This window comes from Plutella xylostella, chromosome 28, assembly GCF_932276165.1.
Source record: "Plutella xylostella chromosome 28, ilPluXylo3.1, whole genome shotgun sequence".
NCBI classification, from domain to species: Eukaryota; Metazoa; Arthropoda; class Insecta; order Lepidoptera; family Plutellidae; genus Plutella; species Plutella xylostella.
In genome coordinates, this window is record NC_064008.1 from 5,377,336 (window position 1) to 5,404,839 (window position 27,504).

Sequence of the window (27,504 nt, forward strand, 5' to 3'; positions counted from 1 at the left end):
TAGGCGGCTTTAACAGTGAGTGCGAGAATCCGGGCAGACCTTAACCAGGTCATACAGAGGGTCTATTTTCCTCTTTAAAAGATCGCAAACGCAAACTGTTATTTTCCGTTTAGATCTCAAACATATATGCTATATTTTAGAGGGTCCGTTAAAAAAGGTTTATACAGAATTAATGTATGCAATATCGTGACCAATAATGCGGATAGGATGCAGCACCCGCGGCCTACACTGATACGCTGCCTCGAGTGGTCTACAGCTGTCATAGAATAGGAAGAACAGTAGAATACATGTTATATCATTACAGCCTTTAGATTAACAATATATTATGAAGATGGTGTGTCACATACAAAAACAGAGCAAATAAAACTGTCCGCGTTTTAGTCAAACTGTTTTAAGTTCAACCCATGTTCAAACACAATTTGTGAGTTTATTCATTTTTTTTTTTAATATAATAATCTTTATTTTTCTCTCACACAGATGTTTACAGAAAATTACATAGGTTGTTATGCTAAGATTAGATTGTACATTCGTTTTGATCTATGTATATATATGCGTATGTGTTTGTGTGTGTGTGTGTGTGTGTGTGTGTGTGTGTGTGTGTGTGCGTGTGTATGTGTGTGTGTGTGTGTGTGTGTGTGTGTGTGTGTGTGTGTGTGTGTGTTTATCTGTGTTTGTATATTCATTGGTATAATGACAACAATATACCAATTAATAAAGTCACAAATCTTCTAACCGAACCTAAATAAAAGCTTAGTGGTAGAAATGGGGTGATATTAAATTTATCGAGACATTTCTATTGCACTGTCGCTACATTTAGTTCGTATTATAATATCGTTGATTGAAATTTTTACTTTTTTTACCTCAAAACTCGGGTGCAACAAAACTACGATATGCACATGTTTCTCGACTACTTTCACAAAGACCAAACAACACCGCATAGTGCATCGAACAGACACGGCATAAAATATAAGAAAATATCCGCGGACAGACCGTAAGGGATCAAAGTGACTTTATCAAATCGTTTCTGTCTAGCGTATAAAATGTTCAGTGGTCGCGACGCAGACGCTATCATTTTTCTCAATACTCTTGAAAATCCCCACAAGAGGTGGGATGTTATTTTGTACGTGTGGTAAATAAAAAACGAAGATTGGTCTGGTGTAATGTTGTGTTCGGAATTGCAATTTTATATGCTCTTAGGTGTAAACAACGTTCTTTGTATTATTATTATTAGTAAATACAAGAAAAATTTACGATTTTTCTTTCAATACTCATGCTTCGTACTTTCTAATACACTCACGGGCAATGAAATAGTTCCACTCACAAAATACTGACACCAAACGATCCCATTTATTTCAAAATTGAATTATAAATTTTTACACAATATTATTGTTTTTAGTTGATAACATCCTGATGCTCTGTTAAATGCTCTTCAATGTTGCAGAAGGCGTCATTAAGCTAGCCTTTTCCGTTAGGTGTTTTTCTCAGCGGAAATTTTTCATTGCCCGTGAGTGTAATAAAAAAGAAATAATATTCTTTTGATATCAGCGAGTCTAACGCTTAGAACTTTTTACACTATTTTGGTTATTCAATTAAATTATTACATATTTTAAAAAATACTGTGAAATGTGAAATTGATTTTGTAAAATGCTAGGGTACTTATTATTTTCCAGCTAAAGTGAATCTAAGAAAGAGATGATTGATAGTCTAGCTCAAATTGCATTGGAAGAGTTCGATTTTTCCAATATTATTCAAACCGCAAAGTAATGGTGAACATTTCACAGAGAAATCTCAAACTCATAGTTATGCAATTTTTACATTGGAATAGTCCAAAAATATAATTTTATTTTACAATGATTACTTACAAAATATTAAGAGCAGATTGTTTCAGCTTTAAAAGTTGTCATCAGCACATGTTATTATATTTTAGCATAGCTGTAATTGTGTTGTAGTGTAGAAAGCTTTCGTATAAAATCAAAGGATAAATTTCCATTTCATATAGGATAATAATATATACAGTTAGCCGGTCTAGACAGAGCCTAGAGAGGATAAACCAATAAATATTCACTAATCCTTATAAATAAACAAAAAAAATCTCGCCAAGACATTCAGTACAAATCTTTAGAGAAAAAATCTGAGTTTATCCTGCGGCCGAACAGACGAATGGCTGGCAATCCTTAACGAAGTGTAACATTAATTCTCTTAATCTCAGTCACCAGAGGATTTGAAATAAAGACGAGGATCGCTTTAGTTCTTTTCCTGTTAATGTTGTAGATATATTGAGCTCCATTCTTGTCAAAGACACATAATTGCTTTCGGGGTTCAGCTGTGTCTGCCAACGGCAATAAGGCTGCCCCGAATAAAGTACTTATCGACAAAACTAAAGTACAACAACTCTTTAAATATTTCTTTTTTTTTCGTAGGAATGCATTGTGTCAAATTATTTAGGTGTTTAGTAACTTTCCTTCGCCTTAAGTTTCCCCGAAGAATAGGCATACAATTTAGCCTATTTTAGTTAGAGTAGTTAGTACGGGTGAGCCTAATAGTCTCTTGGTAAAGCCGTTTTCCTTCATAGGGTAACAAACATTCCTACATCTACACTTATAAACTATCGCGTTTGTGATTTAAATAATTAATTGCACATAATATAATGTCCTCCTAGCCGAATTTCGACCACGGCGGCCAATCTCATTTGAGATCAGCCATCTACGCAGGAGTAGATTATAGTGCCCAAGTGTGTGCGCAGTACACAGGAGCACTCTCTGTTCCATCACTCTCATAGCCCAATGGGACGGATTGACCGACACGACTGGAGAGAGCTAGGCGCAGGACCGACTGCTTTACATGCCCATCCGACAGCATGGATCGTTTTCACTGTTTCGGACATCAGGTGATCAGCCTTCTATGTCCTAACCAAACTTAGAACCACAATTTAGAAACACAAATTGATGGTCCCACCCGGGAATCGAACCCGGGACCTCTGGGTCATGAAGCGAAGCTTCTACCACTAGACCACAGAGGCAGTTGCACATAATATATAATTAACACAGCTGAAATACAGTAAATGTCCATGTGTAAACTGCTGTTGCCCCATATAAGCATAGTTATACTTAATATAAATACCGTATCCCGAGAGCTTCGTTTCGCCTCAAAAGCTATCCTCAAGGGAAAGTACTCAGGGATAATGTAGCATTGTAATGGTGAAGGAATGTTTGGAAACGGTTCACTAGTTTTGTGTTGGTTCGTTACAAATGCACCTACCTATATCTACATACTAACTGCCTGTTTCAATAACTATATCTACCGATGACTGGTAGATGGTTTCATACGCTTTTGACAAGTTATAACTTTGATGTGTCAAAATAGTATGAAAGTAACTACCAGCCATCGGTAGGTTATACCCGCGCTGTTCTATGGCGGGTAGAGTTATTGAAACTGCCAATAAGTATCGTTAGTAGTCAATCTTCTTTGGGAAAATTATGGTAGAGTAATATTATGACCATCGACAAATCATTGTAAAATTTTACGTCGAATAAACAACATTTAAATTCAAACAATCTTGGAACGTTCTATGGCGGCCCCTCGACGATCAATTATATTGCGCAATATTGTCAATTTTGCAATATAATTCATCGTCTAGGGTTAATATTGAGGATTGCGCAAACGTCATTTGGATGCAAAACTTATTGCACAATAAATATATTTCTCAATATCATTGTAGGTCTAGGGTCCGCCTCAGAACGTACTGTGTGTGAAAATCTCGGTATTAGAACTTTAGAAGCTGCACAATGGCTTGACATAGAGGAATTCTTGTGAAGTGCAGTGTAGGGCTTACACATGCATTAAGGTTCGTCACGCAGTCACGCTCTGACGCGCATTTTAAACTTGAACGACAAGAATATTATAATAATACCACACCCCACATACAGGGTGTTAGATGAGGGTGTAGTGAGCTTCTTGCAATTGACCCTGCACAGTGAAACATATAAAATATATAGAGAAAAGTAGGTAGGTTTTTATGTCAATAGGCAGGGTTAGTTTTATCTTGATTAATTTTATTTTATCTTTGATTATTTTCTTATATTAAAAAATATACAGTCTTAGTGAAATATAAATAGTGTGTAGGTACCTAAGTAAGTAGCAAAAAGTAACGCAATATTTTTGTGCTACGCCGCCGCTACGAAAAGACTACGCGGCTACAAGTGCGCTACGTCACGCTTCGCTAGGGGAATATGTTAAGTCACTTGAAAATGCATAGCACATTATAATAATAATATAACATTCTAGGTCCTAAAATATGTGCTTAACAAGGTGATAAACATCCATATATACAGGCCAAGCGATGATCTGCTGCTGGACACTGATACAAATTCACCCTATATTTGACTTCTAATAAGAATAAAACAAATAAGAAGTCAAAAGAATGCTGTATAAAATGGTAAGTAGTTGCAGAAATTATATATAGTTGACTGCTATGGTGGTGGCGTTATCGCGACGTGACAACGGAATGATTTACATATGTACCGCACCGCTGAAACACTGTATACGTAGGTACATCCTGAAATAAATGAAACTATTCAAAAACCTATAGGGTCTTACCACTAAAATGTATTTACATACTAAACGCTGTCAAAGGCATTATTATTCTGTCATTTTAAACACCTGCATATTGTTTACTGTCAAACCATTTTAAGTTCAACCTAAAGACAAACATTGTACCAATGAATAAAGTTCAAAACTTCTAATCGAATTAATGAAAAATAAGAGCTCAGTGCTAGAAATGGGGTGTTCTTTGAGGAGACGTCTCTTTCGCACTGACATTCAATCTACTTAGTTCGTATTAAAGTATCGTTGGTGCGCGAGTCAAAATTTGTGAGGTTCTCGCCTATAGGGAATATTTTTTCAAGTTATGACCCCATTCTGTCCGTTTAAATATTGAAACCAGAAAGCAGCTGTCACAGTCAAAAGGCGTCCTTTCCAGAATCAGTTATATAATAATTATACAAAAGAATCTCTCAGACGTCCTAGGGACAACACTTTTCTTACGAGCAGCTACTGATATTAGCAGGAAAATACAGAGTAGTTATAAATTAAGAGGACTTTTCGTTCTTTAATACATAATTATAGTATAAGGTTGATGCAAAAATATCAAAGTTTGATGATTACTGTGAATTTTGTACGGAATTTTGTAAACAACATCGAAATGCCCGTTTAAAAGATTAATTTCATTGATGATCGTAGGGGATTAAGGGGATTTCTAATATAATCACAGAGCAGAAGGTACAACCTGATGTGTATAAAAATATTTCCCAGAAATTTTATCTGAAAATAATATGGATGGTAATAACCAAACTATTCTGAAATTCGGCACATGGATCGTCAATTTTATTTTTTGGTGATAGAGAAGGTACTCTCACGAAAAACCTCCTAGACCTCCAAAAAAAATGTCTCAGTCCATGTATGAAACATCCTGTATAATATTATATAAGCTCCACATTGATTTCACTATATCAAACATTACACTACAGAATAGCGCTGCCCCCAGCTACAGTTCTAATCAACTGACTCCATTCATTGGACCATAAAAACTGATATAACAAACGAACGTCTGAATAGCCCACTCCAGTCACTGACGCTTTTTTTTTTAAATCTCAGCCTGTTTGATTGACAGCCATTCTTGTGCCATGAGGAAAAGAGTTTTTATGCAAGAAAACTAATGAAACGTGTGAAATTGTGACTTGAAGAAGAGTATCTGGTTTGTGATTGAATGAATAATTAATTAATTTGATATAGATAGATATACCATATTGTTGTCATTTTAATAGTAGAAAAATCAAGACAATAAAGTAAAGAATAGACTTACTGTTCGGGCACCTTTATTTTTTTGGTATGAGGATAGTTAAACTACCCTCACATGGCAGTTTGTGAGCTGCGTCCTACGAGAGGCGGCCATCATCAGTGTGGACTCGGGTTTCGTGCAGAACGTTTGTCGTCGGCTGCCAGCGGACCTTATAACCACTCCCACTCATTTATTACGGACAATTGTGATTGGTGAACTTTAAGGGTGCCCAATAACTATACGTGTGAGTTTAGGAAAGCTAGGACCAGTCCTTACTTAAAAATACAGTCCACTTATCTGCGCCAACATAAATTATTGGTCCTTCGAGCCGGATCTAGTTTTGCTTTAACTTATAACGGTAGTTTCTTTGGGTAAAATCGGCTTTTCGGATAAAATATTATTTCATTCTCATAGTAAAACTAATGCTTAAGGTTCGGCATAAGTTTTTATTTAAATATATTACGGTTTTCGGCAAATATTAAGGTTATAATAGTACGGGCAGGCGTTATCATTTCTCGGATGGCACGGTGCCATTTTGTATTTCGGCGGTAGGTACCATACGGTGGTTACTCGGTACAGTTCCACTTTATTGTTACTTACATACGGTTTCTCCCTGAGAAGTTACGGTATCTTCGGTTATATTCGGTCGTACGGCGGTATTACTTCGGTTCTTCGGTTCATTAATTACGGTATCTTCGGTTTGGTTGCAAACAACCTTCGGCAAAATTTTCGGCTAGTGTATGTTATATTTCATTGGTCAAACGGTTATATACATGGTTAAACTACGGTTAGTTATATACATGTTTTTCAGTAGGTAGTTATTGAACTAATCTATATTAAGTAAGTTAGTTTGCTAGGCAAGTTTTAGCATTAGGTGTTATTATTATCGGCTCGGTTACGGTGGTACCTACCAGTTTATATTTAGATTAGGTAGAAGTTGTTATTTAGAAATAAACACATATTTTATACTTAAGTACTGTTAACAATGTACGCATTACGGCGGCGGCGGCGGTTTTTCGGCTAAGATAATTCATAATTTCGGATACCTTACAATACGTAGTTTTATTTATGTACTTATATTAGTTTACCTTTCTTAAGAGGTTCGGTCACGGGACTAATATATAATCTACGGTTGATTATTGTTTACAGATATTACACTGTGTGTGCATAGAAATATTCAAAATGGCGAACAAAGTATTTTTGACCAAATTTAAATTACAGTATGATTGGTTAAAGAACACGTTAGATATGAGTAACAGTAAAACTCATACTTCTAGTGTGATTACGGCTAGATTACGTAAGTTAGAGGACAGATATTCGGCGTTGAGCGAGGCTTACGAGAATATATTAATTAATACGGATGATTCAGAGATTATCACTATGTACGATAAGGAGTTTCGCGAAGCTGAGGAATGGTATAACCAGTTGGAGGCACGGTCGGCGGCCTATCCGAACTTAGACGGCACACATGTCCCTACAGAAAGTACACAAACGGCTCGCTTGCCACCAATTAATCTCTCGGTATTTGACGGCGACTTATTCTCATGGACTAGTTTCTATAGTCTATATAGTTCATTGGTTTTATCCAGGAAGGATATCTCCAAAACGGAAAAATTTCATTATTTGTTCTCTCATGTTCAAAATGAACCTCGCTTACTGTTAAAACACCTACCTATGGTAGACGACTCTTTGGATTCGGCCTTAGAGATTTTGAAATCAAGATACGAAAATAAACGATTACTCGTGGATTCAAATATTTCTCGTATTCTTAATATACCGGCTTTGAATAAGTGTTACGGACTTAGAAACAATGTACTTAATCCATTATTGGAATGTACTCGGGCGCTTAAAAACTTAGACTTGCCAGTGGATGAATGGAGTTATCTACTTCTATTTATTTCACTGAATAAATTACCGGCGGAGATAAAAACTCGGTTCGAACAAAAGTACGGAGGTGACTCAACTTGTTTACCTACTTTTAATCAGCTGATAGAATTCTTACAAAACGAACATCCCGCCCCCTTCGCGAAATCAAGTCCTTACATTGCCATTCGCTGTCTTCACCAGCTCGCTCATGACGGTAAGCAAGACAGCCCTCGTGCAGCTGAGCTTTTATTGAGAAACTCCTACGTCGATGATCTCAACGGGGGAGGGGATAGCTTAAACGAAGCTCTTTCTTTACGAGATGAGTTGATATCGCTCATGAAGTCGGCGGGTTATGAACTGCGGAAGTGGTCTTCCAACGTACCGGAGCTGCTTCAGGGACTTCCGGCAGATCACCTGGAGACTCCTCGGACGTTTGACGGTACAGACGGCTCGGTTTTTATAAAAATATTGGGTATTCAGTGGGACCCAATTTCGGACGGTTTTACATATAGGGTTAACTTACCCTCGGACTCAACGGTTACTCGAAGGAGTATTTTATCTATGACGGCTAAACTATACGATCCATTAGGGTGGATAAGCCCAGTGGTTTTTCGTTTTAAACTTTTACTACAATCGGTGATCGGTACAAGCGGAAATAAAGTAGATTGGGATTCGCCAGTCTCGGATGATTTGGTACGGATGTGGCAAGATTATATTTCGGACTTGTCCAATTTAGAACGTCTTTCCATTCCTAGGTGTTTGAGACCTGGTGCACAGGCTCGGTACTCCTTGCACGGTTTTTGTGACGGTTCGTCGTTAGGACATGCGGCGGCAGTGTACGTACGGTGGCCTGCGCCTAAAAGTATACAGGCGGAATTTTTAAAATAGATCCCTGATGATGAAGGGACCAGCTGCATCTGTTATAAATCCGGGGACGTGTTGTGTGTGATGTGTGTAGCAGTGGTGTTTATGTGGATGTGCTTGAGCAGCATGTGAGCTTGAGATCGCTATTTTAAAAACTCCGCCTGTATACTTTTAGGCGCAGGCCACCGTACGAGCGGAACTACCAGACGGCAGCGTTCTCGTGACACTAATCATTGCTAAGTCAAGGTTAGCCCCACTGAAGACTCAGCAGACCATTCCCAAGATGGAGTTAAATGGCGCTGCGCTGCTTACTACCCTTCTCAATCATGAGGTCAGCAAGGTTGCAGACAACATTGTATTCGAGGAAGTGGTCGGATGGTGTGACAGTACTATAGTCCTAGCGTGGCTTCGTACTACTGCGCATACATTACAAGTTTTTGAAGCAAATCGGCTTTCTCAAATTAATGCATCTACGGCTTCCATTCATTGGCGTCACGTGCCAAGTGAATTAAATTGTGCGGATGTTTCATCGCGCGGCGCTGCGGCGGCGGATCTGCTCAACCACGAGCTGTGGTGGGGCCCGCAGTGGCTGTGCCAACCATCGGATTGTTGGCCGGTGGATGGTCCTGCATTTCCGCCAGATATGTTACCTGGTCGGAAGACTAAAACTTGTGTAGTTAATATCGGAAATTTACAATCGGACACGGACACGGACTTTCTTATTGATAAATTTAGTTCGTTTGAAAAATTAATCAAAGTTACGGCCCTGGTATTACGGTTTGCTCATTTATGCAAAAATAAAATTAAACAGTTTCCACAAAATATATCGGTTTCGGAGCGTAGAAACGCTATAATGCATTTAATTCGTATAGAACAATTATAACATTTCAAGGATGAAATTTTATGCTTGACAAACAAAAAATCGATTCGAACTTCTATGAGAAGATTAAATTTATTTATGGATGATGACAATATTCTTCGGGTCGGTGGTCGGATAGGAGCTGCGGAGCTACCTTATGATGCACGACATCCGATTTTATTGTCGGCTAAAAGTAAATTCACGGAGATGTTGGTAAATCATTACCACATCATCAATTGTCATGTCGGAGCGAATACACTTGCGGCTATATTATCTCGGACGTATTGGATAATGTCGGCGCGGCGAATCACCCGACACATTACATATAGGTGCGTGCAATGTTATAGATCTAAAGCACGACCTACGCAGCCGTACATGGCTGATCTGCCACCTGACCGGGTCAGGGGGGTGCGACCATTTCTCGGCGTCGGAACGGACTTTGCGGGTCCTTTTTATATAAAGACAAGTACATTACGGAACGCTAAGATAACAAAATGTTATTTGTGCATCTTTGTATGCTTATCGGTTAAGGCGGTCCACTTGGAGGTAGTTTCGGACCTTACGGTAGAAGCCTTTGTTGCAGCTTTTGCCCGTTTTTCAAATAGGAGAGGCTTGCCAACTCTTGTTAGATCAGACTGTGGAACAAATTATTCTGGAACGGATAAATACCTTAAGGAGCTATACATATTTCTACGAAACAATCGGTCGGATATTGAAAAAAGATTGGCGCGAGACAGTATAACTTGGTTATTTAATGCACCATCAAGTCCGAATCACGGTGGACTTTTTGAGGCTGCAGTTAAATCTGCCAAAACTCACGCTCGGCGCGTTCTCGGTGAGACCCGGCTCACTTTTGAAGAGCTTACTACGTTCTTCACCAAAGTAGAAGCGGTAATGAACTCGCGACCGTTGTGCCCTCTAAGTACGGATCCAACTGATCTTGAAGTTTTGACTCCTGGTCACTTTTTAATCGGACAACCTCTTGTGGCTCTTCCCGAGTACGACTATACGGATACTAAAGAATCTCGTTTGTCTCGGTTTCAACACGTTCAGAAGATGTCGCAACATTTTTGGTCGAGATGGAAAACGGAATACCTCCATACTCTACAACAACGTTATAAATGGACGTCGGTGACGGAACCTCCTAAGTTAGACGACTTAGTTTTGATTAAAGAAGACAATTTAGCGCCTCTACATTGGAAACGCGGTCGGATCGTTAAATTGTTACCCGGTAAAGACGGTATTGTTAGAGTCGCGGAAGTAAAGACTCAGAATGGTGTCCTGTTGAGGCCCATTTCCAAGTTATGTCGGTTGCCTATTGAGGCTTAGGAACCAAGGCGGACCTTGGTTAGGGGGCGGGATGTTCGGGCACCTTTATTTTTTTGGTATGAGGATAGTTAAACTACCCTCACATGGCAGTTTGTGAGCTGCGTCCTACGAGAGGCGGCCATCATCAGTGTGGACTCGGGTTTCGTGCAGAACGTTTGTCGTCGGCTGCCAGCGGACCTTATAACCGCTCCCACTCATTTATTACGGACAATTGTGATTGGTGAACTTTTACATTTTAACAAGACTATTTGCATAGTGAGCTGTGTGTGTTTTTTATCAAGTAAATATAACGCCAGGCCTGGCAAGAAGAACTCTTCTCGGAAGACGGAGCGGCCATTGACCACGTGTACAGGTTGGTGAATTGTTCTTATCCCAATTTAATAAGGGTGCCCAATAACTATACGTGTGAGTTTAGGAAAGCTAGGACCAGTCCTTACTTAAAAATACAGTCCACTTATCTGCGCCAACACTTACCATATTATTATAAGTATGTCACCATTTTTATAAGAAAAGGTAAGTAATAAAAAGCATCATGAATGCACGTCAACTCTGTAATCCATAGCAATATTATAATAAGCTGCACTAAATACTTTCACCAACAGTTTAGCGTGGAACAGTAAAGAACTCAAGGAAAATAATGTCACAACAGTTATGTGATGAAAATATAAATCATTGTCGTCATGTAGCGATAATGTCGGCACTGCAACTTGGGGTTGTATTGTGGATGTGGCGGCAAGCTGAGCGGGCATGGGGGTATTTGTTTTATTTGTAGTTTGCTGCATGTGTTTCTTTGTGTATTTTGAAGTGTGGTGCTAGTCACCGAATAAATAATTTTTATCTTTATCTTTATTAAATAAATAATTTTATTATTAACCCCCGATGGAAAAAGACGGGTATATATTGTATAAGTTTGAGTATTTCACTGTGTTAGAGTAGCTCCTATACGGCAGAATCGATTTTAGTAGATTAGATTTGGAAGATAGAATTAGATAACAAATTAGAGATAGATTTTAAAATTACCTACTAAGTTTGAGCATCAAAGCGAAAAAATATTTTAAATTAACAGCACCCCTTTTTTAATATTAACTCACGAGCAAGGTAAAAGTTCCATCCACCAGCCATTGCCGTTCCATAATATGTCACTGGAGCTGGTTCATTGCTCGCGAGGGTTGTTTAAAATTTACTATACATGGTGTTGCAAAAAGGGTATACTAAGCCGAAAGGGGGTGACTCAGGGGCCTATTCTGAACAACTTTTGTTCTATGAGTTATGGAAATTCACGAAAATAAGTATGTAAACTCGGCTTAGTATACCCTTTTTGCAACACCCTGTATAATATGTGAAAAAAAATGTACCTACTATATATGTATAGGGAAAAAGGTTAACAAATAACTCATGGTCGCGTTACCACTGTAACCGCGGCCTTACTCTTGCCATTTCACGAAACCGACCAACAAAAACATTATGTCACGGAAATTGCATACAGTTATGCACGTAAACGTCTCGCTCCGAGTTTCCTACTTTCTTTCGTAGAAACGATACTGAGGGGTTACTCTAGGTTCAGGAAAAACGAAAGAACAAGTGCTATCATACATTCGATGCGTTTGATACAACGAGATAGAATCGTGGTGAGCATAGCTCGAAATTTTAGTTTTTTTGCAGGCTAGAGACACCTCCTGGGTAAAAGCCTATTTGGTTCAGCTCAATCATTAGTCGACTGTATTTTTTTGTCACGCGACTTTTAAAAAACGTTTGCAGTTTGCTATCGCTGTGTAGTGAAAGGTTTTAATTGATGGCGCCAGTATTTTTTGTAAGTATGGATTTTCACGTTTATTTGTGTACTGGTGTAATTTCATCCTTGAAGCCTACGTAGGATTCCTTTTTTTTAGAACGAATTCATAAAATTTAAGTTAGGTAATGGATAACATTATTTTTTTTACTCTGAGACCCTGTTTTGCAATGTCTGGTTAGTACCGGTGAGATAAAACACAAGCCACTCTCTGTTATTATTATTTTGACAGTGACAGCATATGAACCTATTTTATTTCACAGGTAGCCACTAGCCAGACATTGTGAAACAGGGCCTGAATGTTATAAGTTAATTACAAAGATTGTAATAAAATATCTTCCTAGAAGGCCTTCTTTTTACTTTTTAAGGTACCAAACCGAAAAGAAATAGTGTGTGAAACTTTATTAATTTTGCTTAGCGTTTTAGAATAGAATAGAATACTCTTTATTTCGCACCATTAAAGAAAACATCAAAATATCACAACATAATTATATATAAAAAAGTACAAAAAAGGGCGGTCTTATCAATCTCATTACTAAGCAATCTCTACCAGACAACCTTTGGATGGAAGAGACAATTTTAGCTTTAGCTTACTATACCAATTTCGGAACACCATGTATACTCCTAACATGAGCCAGTTACTCGGAACTAATTTCACTTGAAGATCGACTGCTGTATGATTGCTGGCTGGGGGCAGTTCAATCGAGTATCGGACACGATTCGATACTTCTCAATGAATGAATCGACTCATTTTGTAATCGAGATGCGAGGATGTTAATATTTACTCGGTGTTTACTCGTATCGATTGCAGTGTCTGCGTTGGAATGGTACGTTTCATCAATACTAACTCACGAACAATGAAAAAGTTCGGCCCTGTGAGTCATACCTATTGGGCTTAGTACCTATACAGGGTGTTGCAAAAAGGGTATACTAAGCCGAAACCTACATGTGCAGCATGTTATATCTAAGCCCGAAACTGAAATCAGAATTTGAAAATTCGCGAAAAAAAAATTCATTTTCCATAGAAACTTTGTTGGTCACGTGACTTTTACTATGGACAAAAATATATTTTTTTCGCGAATTTCCAAATTCTGATTTCAGTTTCGGGCTTAGATATAACATGCTGCACATGTAGGTTTCGGCTTAGTATACCCTTTTTGCAATACCCTGTAGATACCACTTTTGCAACGCCCGGTATATTATTACACTCACGGGCAATGAAAAAGTTCCAGTGAGAAAATCACCAAATTACTCCTACGCGGAAAAGGCTAGCTCTAGCTTAATGACGCCTTCTGCAGTATTGAACTACATTTAGGGCGGATTCGACCAACGTCGAGTAACTTTTTACTCACGAGTAAAGTACCAGTTACTCGCGAGTAAGCAGATTTTGCATTCTACCAAACCTGAAACCAAGATAACTAGCTTATCCCAAGAATAAAATGTTATACCGCCAAAATTGACCGTGTAACGAGCTTATCCGAGAGTAATTTTGTAATGGCGGCAGCACATCAGCTGATTAGAAAACCGTCATAATGACATATAAACACATCTGTCAAAACATAAACAAAAGTACGTTAAAAGGCAAAGTCTCAGAATAACAACAGCGAATAAAATATTAAAACATAAACAATTTCATACTTTTATAATCCATTCAAACTAAGTTGGCATGTCATTTCTATTGCATGCTTTGAAACGCAGCTATTTTTATTTTAGTTGCATTACAGTTTCGTTCCTCGTTCATTCAATTTAATCATGGTATAACTTGGTAGAATGCAAATGTACTTATCCTAGATATTTACTCGCGTATAATTTTAATTCCGGTATAGTTATTCTCGTGTAACGTGATGTTTGGACGAATTCACCCTTAAAAGTATACCAGAATATTACCAACTAAAATCGTAAACATTTTGTGAAATTACCAAAAAGTTTAAAATAATTGAGGTTATTTAGGGACCGAATTTTGTAAGTGGAACTGTTTCATTGCCAGTGAGTGTATTAGTAATTATACACCTTAGGACGATCCAAACGGTGTGTAATATATTTGGTATTTCCTTAAAAACTACAAAAAAATCAAAGGTAAAATTAAAACCAACGTGATCTCGAGCGTTCTATTACCGACGCGGCCTGCTACATATTTATATGAGTCGTCTGCTACTTACGATCCTGCTGTATGGACGAATTTCTGTACTCTTGATTCGCCTTAGAACCCATTTATAGTCACGAGGACGATAAGCCGGCTGAGCAAACCTGAGCTTTACCACACAAGATATTAACCAGGTTTTCCAGTGAAGAAAAGTCGGTCGTTCAGACTTTTCATGTTTCTGACGTCAGCTTGTTAAGTAATTTTGCTCAGTACGAGTTGCGTTGTATGCCCTTTTCGGTTCAAATCTAATTTGCGTACGATGCTCTCATGCAAGGAGTTTTCAGTAAAAGGATGTGTTTTCTTTCCCATTCAGCAGTAAAGACCTCCTTGGAATTCGTTTGCGGACTTTTAAATTTGGAAGAAATAAAACGGGGAAAAAAGAAAGACAGTTTATGCTGAATACGATTCTAAGTTTAAATACTGTACTAAGTTTCTTGTATTTATAAAAATACAAGAAAACTGTATCCTATAACAGAGTATGGCGCAGATAGGCCAGAAGGATGATTTCTTATATTATTTTAGTATTAATGGATCTTATTTAAAAAACATAAAATATTCATGCATGTAGTTATAAAAGTCCGTAACTGTAAAACTATTAATTTTGCCTCAGTAGTTACCTACTAAAATGACCCAACCCGAAAAGGAAACATTCAAGATAGAAGGGTACAACGGAAATTGAAAGCCGTCGCCCGAACTTTGTCGCAATCGGTGGCAACGGACCTATTCACACAATTTTCAACCTTATTATTTAAATTTTAAGGGTTAATTGAATTCTGGTGTAAAGTTTGTGGTTGACCATCGATCTATTGGACCCTACACAACGGTTCTCAACAACCGTTAAAACTGAACGTATTTGTGAAAGTGGCTCATTGGTGTTCACTAATGTACTTCGTTTTTTTTCTAAACCTTAATACATTTTACTTTATTATAAGGTTTAAGGTTTAAGGTACTTTATTTCTCATAAGAACATTATGAAAAACATTCACTCAAAATGAGAACTTAAAATTCTAAATACTTATTGTTACTTACAGTCCAACTACAAAGTCGTGAAAACGGAAGTGGATCCTAACTAATCGTTTAAGATCGTATTTAATCGATCTGTTATAGGTATTTATTAAAGGACTATCTGTTAAAATCCATAATCAATCCATATTTTATTTTTAAAATGTATGTAAAAGTAAGTAAATAACTGATGATCCTAAAAAGTCTTAGCAAAATCGCACTCTTTGATATCAGGACTTTATAGTTTGACTGTAGTAAATTATATCATTTCTTAAGAAGATTAAAATATCACAAAATTTCTTACTCGAACATAATAATATGACCGGTTTTGAAAAAAAAGTATTTATTTAGGTACTCTTTGTAGATTTTCGGTTTTGTATTTGTTTCTCTTTTTACAGGACTTACAGTAAGAAAAAGTTTTTATTCATCCCTTTTATTACAAACTGCCATTTTATGTTACAAGTTATACTTTAAGTACCAGGACACCATAAAATTGCAGGAAACTTTTAATCGAACACTCAAAAACTCATTATCTACTGTTTACCTCCGCTTTAGCATTCGAATAGTCAAATCTTGAACTAATAAAAAAGAATTTCGTCTAACAGGCGGGGAGGTAAATACTTTTTCGGGTTCTGGAGAAAATTCAGGCAATTTTATGCCGATTTTTCATAATCAAAACAAAAAATATTTTGTTTCTTCTTCATTAATGCAAAGTCATTTTGAGAACAGAGAAAACCACATTTCTCAATTAATAAATGCTAAATAAAACAAACATTATGAAGTAATATACAAAAGCATTCTTGAAGTGTATCTTTATACTATATATATATTATATGTTATACTCTCTATAACGCTGTATCTGCATGAGTGAGTCAGTAATAAACGATTGTTTCCCTAAGCCCTAAACCTTACCTACTTCATTCTTAATAATCTTTAGATCCGATTATTGTTTTCAAAATAATTAGTTCACCATCAAACATAAATCTGCATGGCCTAAAAATACGTTTTTCAAACCCTCCCCCAGAATCCCAAAAAGAAGTTAAACAATAAAGTGAAATCTTCAGGAGACTGAAGAATTTACGATACGTTTATAGGGGCCCAAGTGATATTGAATTTATGTAAATATCCGCCATTGGCCTTTGGATGCGAAGAATCTATTTTGCGCTGACGCCCTGTGAATCCCCTGATGTAGCCATCTTTATCTGTGGGATTACATAGTGTTATTTGTGTTTTCTTATGAATATGTCTTTTTCTGTTGCTTTGAGGGACAAAAAGCCTTGTTTGTCTCGATAAAAAAACGGTTGAAGACACATAAGACCAGAGACAATTTGTAAATAAATAAAAATAAAATATTTGTTTATTAAAATTATTAGCGTAGAGCTACCACCACTCTGTTATAATAGTATTATTATAATGAATTCCCAGATACTCATAAAAAAGTCGTTTTTTATTACTATATTAAATTCCCAGACACCCATAAAATAGTAGAGTTACGAAGTAACTGTTCGTGTTAAATCTCATTCAATCACAAACAGTGCTATGAAACAAACAAACAAACATTTCTCTAAAAGCTTTCAAAGCAACAAAAAAACCGCTTACTCACCTTTTCTACGACTTGAGTGATTGCACCAAACTAAAACTAAGTATCTCATTGCATGGTATGGAATGGCACGGCAGATAACATAAAGAATGGTCAGTTTCAGTTTTAATATTTATTATTTAAAAAAAAGGGGTGGACGCAGCAAGCCTTCCCGAAGAGCACTCACGCATTGCCTCTCAGTGCTCGGGCCCTCCCCGTGAGTAACGGTAAACAAATCGGAACCGTGAAACCAATTGCTGCAAACCGAAAGTACTAAGCATAAACTGGAGGAAGTTAGCTTAGTGCATTTACACGATAGAACAAGAAGATTTATAAAAACACACAACAATTAATAAAAACTCACAAAACCAGTTTAGAGGTTAGTCTGTGGATTCAGTCATTCATTACTTCACTCTTAGGGTGTCTTGCACAACAAAGTTAATCAAAATTAAATCTATGACCTCTTGCTCTGACATTATACTGTCAGAGCAAGAGACAAACTAATTTTATTTAACTTTGTTGTGCAAGACGCCCTTAATAGACTAGGTTTTGCATAGCGCGGGTTGGATACATAAACTTGCTTATTTATACTCGAAGTTTAAAACCTGCAGTTGGTTACAGGGTTTTGAAGTCGGGCAATCGAATGAAATGTTAGAAGTCACGATATCGCGTGATACAAACAATGAGAGTCTCATTAAAATTGGTTCAACTTTATGTTAATATTTGCACCACCACCTTAGCACTTAGAGTTGGTTTTAATTGTTTTTTTTATAGATTAACTCTGGCGCGCAGGAAATACCTTTGTCTCTTCATCTGTGAGCTTTACGCTAGTCTTTAATCCTAACTAATATTGTAAATGCGAAAGTAACTGTGTCTGTCTGTCTGTTACTCATTCACACCAAAACTACTGAACGGATTTGAATGAAATTTGGTATACCTACATATGGTCTAGATCCTGAGAAAGAACACAGGCTACTTTTTATCCCGGAATTCCCATGGGAAAATTTTAAAAGGTGAAGCGAAGCCGCAACAGCTAGTGATATTATAAATCTCATGCATAGGGTTACCACCATTGAACATACAATTAACAGTCATTAAACAGTGTCAAATCGTTTGTCAAATCTGGCGTATTAGTATAGATTTGCCAGATGATTGAAAGGCGAGCGACGCTACTTAAGGATTGATTATTGCTAGTGTAGCTAGACGACCGAATGGCGTAGTGGTTAGTGACCCTGACTACTGAGCCGATGGTCCCGGGTTCGATTCCCGGCTGGGGCAGATATTTGTTTAAACACAGATATTTGTTCTCGGGTCTTGGATGTGCCCGTAAAATGGCAATAGGCCCGCCCCCTATTACATTGGGACTAACATAACACTCTGGCGAAAAGTGGGTGCAGCAATGCACCTCTGCCTACCCCGCAAGGGAGTACATAAGTACAAGGCGTGAGTGCGTGTTATTGCTAGTGTGTCGGTGGCAGTACGGTAGCTGGACACTTTAAGCCATTTAAAAATTATTCCTCTCTTAATTCAAACATTTATGAGTATCGAATAAATTTTCAGAATTTATTGAAATCCCCCGTTTGGACCGGAGTCCGGAAATAATCCACAGGATTTGTAAGTTCATTTCCCTCCATAAAAGTTAAAGCGGACGGTGAAATTTTGCGAAGATTAATGCTCTAAAATAAATGTCTGGTACGGAGATAGGTACTAAACTTGCTTTTTTTGTATATAGTTGTAAATTTAAAAAAAAAGTCATATAATTATAATTATTTTTAACATGGTTTAACTGATTTTGATAAAGACCTATAAAGATAGTTTCGCCAGGTGCAAAAGGTAGCATCAACATTGGTTTGGATCAAATTATCTACAAAAAATATATTATAATCCTCCCTTTTTCATTATTTCTATGTCCTTTCAATTTGGTTGTCTGGAAGAGATTACTTTTAGTAATAAGGCCGCCGATTGTGCTATTTATTTTCTGTTCATGTTTGTAATACTGTTTCTTTTTGTGTGCAATAAAGAGTATTTTATCTTTATCTTTATCTTTATAATGTATATTATGTGCTTATATGCTCATCAAAGCTATAAGCCACTTAGGTCGTTTTCAATACTTTTTGCTAGATCTAAACGTATAAGTCAAACTGATTATTGCCATATAACAACATTTAGATGCAATAGTGTGTTTATTTCTATATACTTATTTTACGCCTAAATTACTTGATTATTAGCATAGTTATTCATAAAACATGCTGGAACGCAAACAGGAAAATGCCATATAAATTTCCCGATTGAAACCTACCTAAATATGTCAAAAGGTTGGCTTTGTCACTGTAACCAACAAATGAAAATGATCTGAGAATCTCTCTCACAAATTAAACCAATTAGATTTCTTCGAATATCTTCATTCTAATATTCGGAAAATCTGGCGATGATAAATGCTATTGAGAATTCAATAACTCCATATAATAAAGTGGCAATTGGCTTCACAGGTACAAAATTAAATTTTCCAACCAATATAGATGTGCCTGCGTGTAATAATAATGCCGGGTGCCCGACTAAAACTGATTATAAGGGTTGCTTTCCCTTTTAGCGATAGAATTCATCTAATTTAGCTTCAATATCAAATATACAAAAGGTTAAATTTGGAGTAGGTAGGTATACTATTAATTTTTAATAACTTTTTTTCATTTCGTAAGCGATTTTTATGTAAGTATCCATAGAATAGCTAAGTCCTTATTAGCAAGTTTCATACAATAAAACATAAAAATCACGCGTCGGCGCTAGTTATTATATTAGTCTTATTTTCTTCTTGAGTTTTTTTGTTTGTGCTTGTATATAAAATACCTATATTTTTATCATTTTAATTTACATTCCTACCGACTTAATCGTTTCTTATTTTCTTTTATTTTTTCATAATAATACTATACCTAGGTACATTTTGTTTTTCTGTTTCAAAAACGGAATGATTGTTTCACAGTACAATGTATCGCTTACTCGATAGGCACGCACTACAAAGTCAGCTACGTACCTAGGTCAGCTTATGCATTGCCTAGGTCAGAAAGCTACAGAAGCGCCATCTATCATCTGATCCAGCCGATATGTTGCAGTGGCGACAGTGACTCGACTAATGACACGTCTATCCTGTCTTTGGACGCAAATTTGTCTCGTTTAACTGTTGTAGGGTTAAAGGGTCTTTGTAGGAACGATATGGAATCGTATTATACAGGCTGACGCAATAGTGATAGCCGAGACTCTGAGGAGTGACTCACTTTGTTATTTTTAACCACTCGGTCAGATCTAAACAAGTTACGTCAGATTTGACAAGCGAGCGATGTTAACTTGCTAATTGCTAATGTCCGTTTATTGTACCTAACCCCACAGTACTATCAAGACACAGTGGATACGCCAGTTAGCATGCACCGCAACAATAAACGTACTTTACCATTTACTATAAACATTATAAGGCGCAGGTCACTCTATATGCCAAACAACTAAATTTCAGCGCGAACCTGCGCGAGCCACGACTTTATCTCGTTTCGTTAAACGTGCCGATTGCACGACAGGTCTCGTTCGTTCATTTTTCGTCAGTATAGAGTGACCCTCCAGGAAACGAAGGCTTTAAAGGGCACGTTCAAACGCCGCGATCATGTGCTCTTGATTGCTCGCCGCTAGCTATAGGCAGGGAGGTGCAACCACACAATTTGTACACCATTTTAATGTAAACTATACCTAGTTTCAGCAAGACGGTTCCTGTGATGTTTTTAGTTTTACGGTTTTAGAGATACCTTTGCGATAATGAAATTTCATAGATTTGAAACGAATATGGGTCGTATCCTATGAAATGGAATTAATGGGCACAGATTTCGCAATAGACAAATTATGAACTGTCTCACGAATAATCTTAGCTGAAACAAGTTATAGTCACTAGTTCGATTGAAAAAATTGGCCATTGTTATTCATACTGAAGATTGTTATATAAGGTGATGTAATAAGTATACGTAAGTTTTAAGTATTATCGCTTGCTGGAAAAATAAATCTGTCTACTTTTTTATATATTATCTTAAATGTTACGCCAACTCCCGGACTAGTCTGAGTGTGTTTCGTACACGATCCGCTTGCATTCAACTCTCTGTTATTAAGTAGTAGTACAGTACTGACTGTTCACTTTATGTTGTCCCCTATCTTCAAACATACTACAGTGCAATTCAAGTTTTATATCTCCGACATAAGGTACCATTTCAGCTCGACACAATGTTCATGAAATTGCATAAAGTGACTGCACTAAAAACGGTTACTCTTAAAAGCCTTGATGAGAATTTTTATGCTAAACTTGAGCAATTTCTGCCAGGAAATTTGGAGGCTTTTGTTTGTAAAGTAGGTAGGTCGAGATTTAAGTGTACGTAGCGTGCATTCGTTTTATTGTGTTTTTTTACTTAACATTGTGTGTATGTGCATAATGTTCATAGCTGCTTGTGTGGTCTTTAGGCGTTATTACTTTACTTAATGAAACAAATGACAGAATATTTATGTAGATAAATGAAAATGCTCACACCTTCATCTACGGTATGGTATAAAGTTGCAAGTAACAGTTGAACTACGATTAATCTACCAACTACCAACCTTCAATAATTTTGCCATACCAACTTCTAAATCCTCTAATATATCTGTTCTACCTTGATTACACTATTAAACCAGACTAATTCAAACTAAATTGCAGAACCTTTCGGAATAATAATAATCGTCTATAATTTCAGTACAAGTTTTAATCGCTTCGTCACTATTCGGTAATAGTTTTGCTAGAAATAATTATTAGTGCTGAACCGTAATATTTAGGTTAGTCTAGAACAAGATAATTATATTTAATTATAAAAATATGTATGCAAAAAAGTTCCATTCTAGCCAGCCCGGTTCTTACAACCCCGCAGAGAATATAATGGAATTTTCCGATGTTGTTGTAGATGTGTTCCTTCACCGTAAGAACACGTGGTGTAATTTTACTTTGATAACTTCCTAGAAATAATATTCATTGGTACTTAATATACCTCTACATGCATGCCAGGATTTAAACCTATGGCTTCTCCAATGAGAGGACGAGGACTCATCCGTCAAGCCACCACGACTCTAGTTTAAAAACTTCTAAGTTTTACCCTAAGCTAATTTATTATTCATCATCAACTATGTTAATTATAATGGTGGGTGTCTAACATTAAATCTGAGTTGTTGAAGAATTTGTTAATTGAATCAAGTTAAATACCACAGGTGTACCTAACGATAGCTATAAGAGGCACTTACCTTACCTATGTAGGTATTATGTAGGTAGTAACTTATGAATAAAAGTTTGATAATAGTAACTAATGCCAAAAAGTAATTTAAAATAAACAAATTATAAAATTAGCACAACAAAGGATTTGTTTTTGTTCAGTTTGTTTTCCAAAAAAAATACCTTCTTACTTTATATACCTAAGTTTTTTTTATTGGTGATAATAATAATCTTGAAAAGAATGTCCGAAAATACCATAAGTATACCCGAGTCCGCGTTGTTCTATAGAAAATACGAACTAATAAGTAGGATATAGTTTTAGAAATACTAAGTAAGTACCTACTTAACTAAGTAGTGTAAGCCATCGGACATCCTAAATATTATAAACATTTTGCGCTTTATATTTTATCATAAGTATTCGATTTCAAGTCTCAGGAAATTCTTGGAACAAAAACTGTTACAAGCAAGATAGAGGCAAGAGTATTAAGAAGTTACCGGTCCGAAGCTGAACTTGCTAGTCGAAGTAGCGCCTCTGTTGTGATGGCTTTGTTTTATAAATTTTCTTCGGGAACAGAATCTTTAGGCTAAATTTTAAACTAAGTAGACTCTCGCTTTAAACTTCGGTGAACTTTTATCTACTCGGAACTACTATGTTTCTAGGTTGTTGTTGTACAATGTACAGTTTTACCTCTTTCTGTTTTGAGTTTTATCAAAATTTCGTTTATCAAAGATACGAGAAAAAACAAAGAACTAAACAATCATAATACTATAATAACCACGTTGGGCGCCACTATGGGAAGAGTCCTATGAGGTCCTATCGTGGGAGTGGTAGATAGGAAACACAAACTCAGGGAATACAAGGTACACTGTATTTAAGGTTTTACAGACACGAATTATGGAAGTGAGGTACCTAGTTTTTGCTTATAAACTAATTTCCGAAGCGGCACAAGAGCGAGTGTGAAGTAGCCGGCAATACGGTTTGGCGCCGACTGCCTGCGCGGGCTCCGCTGGCCGGTGGCGCGAGCGGATGTGCGCGGGGGTGAAGAGTGAGCGCGCGGGACGCGGTATGCGCAGAGAAGCTGCGCGAGAAACGGCGAGGCGGGCGTGGGACGCTAACATTTTTGGCGCGCGATTTAATTTCGCGGTAAAACTAAAGATAGTGATGTTACAGTTGTTATTTCAAATAAACGTTCAAATAATCTTACCGACGTTGTATCCCCAGATATCCAACACTAAATATCGCTCAATTTTTGAATAGATAAGCTGATTTTGATAAAATACCCCTAAGAACGCTCGGGGTAACATTACCAATCACCTTAAAAAACAAAACGGGAATCAGTTCGGCCGTTTGAAAGCTACGCAACCACACACAGAGAATACACATACACGTTAAACTTATATCATTCCTCTTTTTCCAACTGAAATAGTCGTAGACATTCAATTTAATCCGGTCAAAAAACATAAATTCGACTTCCCGCCCGATTCGTGGCTTCGGACGCAGTTAACATAATATATTGCGAAGAGTGCAAGGTAATGTCGCTCTAACCAGCCAATATTGCCGGGGATTCGAGTTTAATCTGTCTGTGAGGTGTTTTTCTCACCATGTCATTAATAGTGGGTGGGACGCCGTAAAAATCGATGGACTGATTAACTATATCCTAACCGAACCAACGTTAAAAACCCCCAGCATTCAACACTAAAAGTCGCATAACTTTTGAATGTATAAGCTAAACATATAAGTATTGTATGTTAGCTTATTACATTTTGTTAAAATTACCTATGAATGACCGTAAACACAAATCGAAAATCGGTTCAGCCGTTTGGTAGCTAGGCTGCCACAGACAGATACACAGACATGTTGAATTTATAACTTTCTTTTTCGGTAGAGGTTAAAATACAAGTACCCGGTAGAACATAAATAGATGAAGGCTGGGCAGTCAGCGACTGACACTAATCTGACTGGCCAATCCTCTCTCCACGGCACCACGGTGACAAACGCTAGCCCAGCATCAGAGCGATCCGGAAAAAACGCAGCACATTCTATTCGATAGTCTATTCGAAAGTGCTGTCAACCTGTCAACAACAAAATGGCGGTGTATAGATTTGCGAAAGTTTGACAGCTATCATTCCATAGGTCATTGTCAGAATAATATTATGTACTCTGTGGTCATTATTTTCGAAACTCATTCGAAAGGTAAAAAGTGTTCGAAAGTGCTGTCAAGTTGACAATAGTCGCACTCGCATTCGATTCTATTCATTAGCTCGAATTTTCGTGATACGGGTACAGGGCGATCACGAACAATATAGAATCGAATGCGAGTGCGACTAGTGTCAACTTGACAGCACTTTCGAACATTTTTTACCTATCGAATTGACAGTTGTCGTACTCGCATTCGATTCTATACGTTAGCTCTGTTTTTCGTGATCGCCCTGCAGTTCTAGTGATTGTCACCGATACGCCGAGAACAAGAAATTTAAAAACTACTACATATTTAGATACTTCATACTACAAACCATTTCGCAAATGTAAAAGTTAATATGTTTCGACAGCGTATCAATTTATATATAGGACTACCTAGTGAAATTTGACGCAAGTCAACTAAACACAAACATCTCTATTGCTTTCTAATTAAGTAAATTATAGTTTGATACATATTATTATCATGTGTTCAATGTCTCAACACGTGTAGACATTGCTTTAGACACGCCTTAATTGCCTGTTTATTTTACATACCTCTACGATGAAGCTTAAATTATGATTATTAAGTTATTAAGGACGGTGCCCGTAGCAATAGAAAATCCGATGTAAATAATATATATTATAGGTAATTTTATTGTTTAATATTACTTTTTAATCTTTTTATATATGTACTTTAATTACACTCACTAGCAGTGAAAAAGTTGCAGTTTCAAATAGCCCCTATATGGGGCTATATAGTATATGTGTCAATCCAGAGTGTCAGCTTATTACATGACAGTTTCATAAAAATTCATCCAGCCATTTGCCTGTGAAAGAGTGGCAAACATCATCCATCCATCCATACTTACAAACTTTCACGTTTATAATATTAAGTAAGTGGATTTGATTTAAATGCAGCAAAAACTTTTTCTTCTCTTTTCAGTGCAAGGATTTATTCAATAAGCACTTTGAAATAAAGAAACAGACTTGATTTCTTGGCAAAGAGACCACGATTTAACTTAAGTCTAGAGATTGAATACCTGGTACATTCCCATTGAACAGTAAATTATAAATTCCCACTAAAAAACTGGGTTTCATTATTCGCCTGGACCCTTTTCCTATGGGCACTTGACTAACTTTTTTGGAGGTATATTTTTATAAGTCATAGAGTAAAATTTGTTCAGAATGGCCACCAGAGTCACGGCTTCGGCTTTCTATATACTATTTGCAACAACCTGTATTCATGCCACAAGACCAAATAATATGAGTATGGTTCAAATTAATAATATGGCAATCCAAATTAATAATATCTTCGGATAGGTATCCATACAGGGCGACGGTCGGACGGGAACAGCCCGCGGTGAAGGGGAACTTTTGAGCCCATAGTTAAAGTTGGCCAATCGCAAGAGATCTTGGACAGATTCTCTCACAGAGATATCAAAGGAAACTTAGTAACAAACCGAGTTGCAGCCACGTCCAACTGTTTCCTGATACTCAGGATTTCATCCAACTTCAGCTGATAGACGAGGTCTCGAGAGGAGACTACAGTTGACCGTAGCGTGGGACACCCTCCAGCTGGCTGGTCGATCTTATAATAATAATATCTAATAATATGTGGGGACCCCAAGCTAGGCAGAGCCTGTGTTATGGGTATCGGATTGCTGATATATCTACACAAATATATAGATAGAGACATATTAAATATAAATATCAACACCCAAGACCCGAGTACAAAATATATAATAATATGGGGTTCCGCTCATCTCGCATAATCTTTATTGACCAAAACTCATTTCGCATAACTCGTATGGTGTAAACTTTTTTGGCCGAACCATCACTTTGCCAAGACTTATGTGGCATAAGGCTCGTTTCGTCTAAAACTCTTTAGGCACAATCTTTAAACACCTAAGTTTCGTTTGCTCAAATTTATGTTCGTCTATACCTATGTATAATCTTGTTTCTCCTAATGGTATCTTAATAAATAATATATTAAGTATGTAGTAAATGTACAAATTGTGGTATTTTTCTCCTACATCCCGAAAATCACGATATTGTATGATAAAAAAATCGAAAGTTAACGTTTAGTTAACCAATATAATTATTACAAACCCCATGAGATCGAAACCTTAAAATAGGTGCGACGACGAGCAAAGCGAGGAGGAGCGTGTTAGGTGCACATGTTCATCAAAACCAAAGCGGAGCGCAGCGAAGCGGAGCGGAGCGTTTTCCAAACAGCGGAAACAATACAAGGCACCAGTTTGCGCTATGTAGGGAGATGCTCCGTCAAAGTTAAAGCCAAACGAATATTATTACTTTGTATAAACCTATGCGTTTGAAGCGTCCGTAGTCGAGCGGGCCTCAGTGATCGTAACTGTTAAGCAACAACTGACACGGTCAGCCATTGGATGGGTGACCAATTTCAAGTGGTGCTTTTCTGGACGCTTCCGTGCTTCGGACGGCACGTTAAGCCGTGGGTCCCGGTTGCTGCTTCGGCAGCAGTCGTTAAGCCTAGTCAGAGGCCTTCGGGCGGCTTGAAAACATCTGACAGTTGGGTTGCCCACTTACCCGACAACTCTCTCAACACAAGCTTGCTTGTGTTGGGGTCCACCGACCCGCACTTGGCCAGCGTGGTGGACTAGGCCTAAACCCTTCCTTCATTGGAAGGAGACCCGTGCCCCAGCAGTGGGGACGTAATGGGTCGTGATGATAAACCTATGCCATAGCATTGCCTGGAAGAGATCGCTTTTAGCGATAAGGCCGCCTATTGCGTTATATTGTAAATTGTTATTTATGTAAAT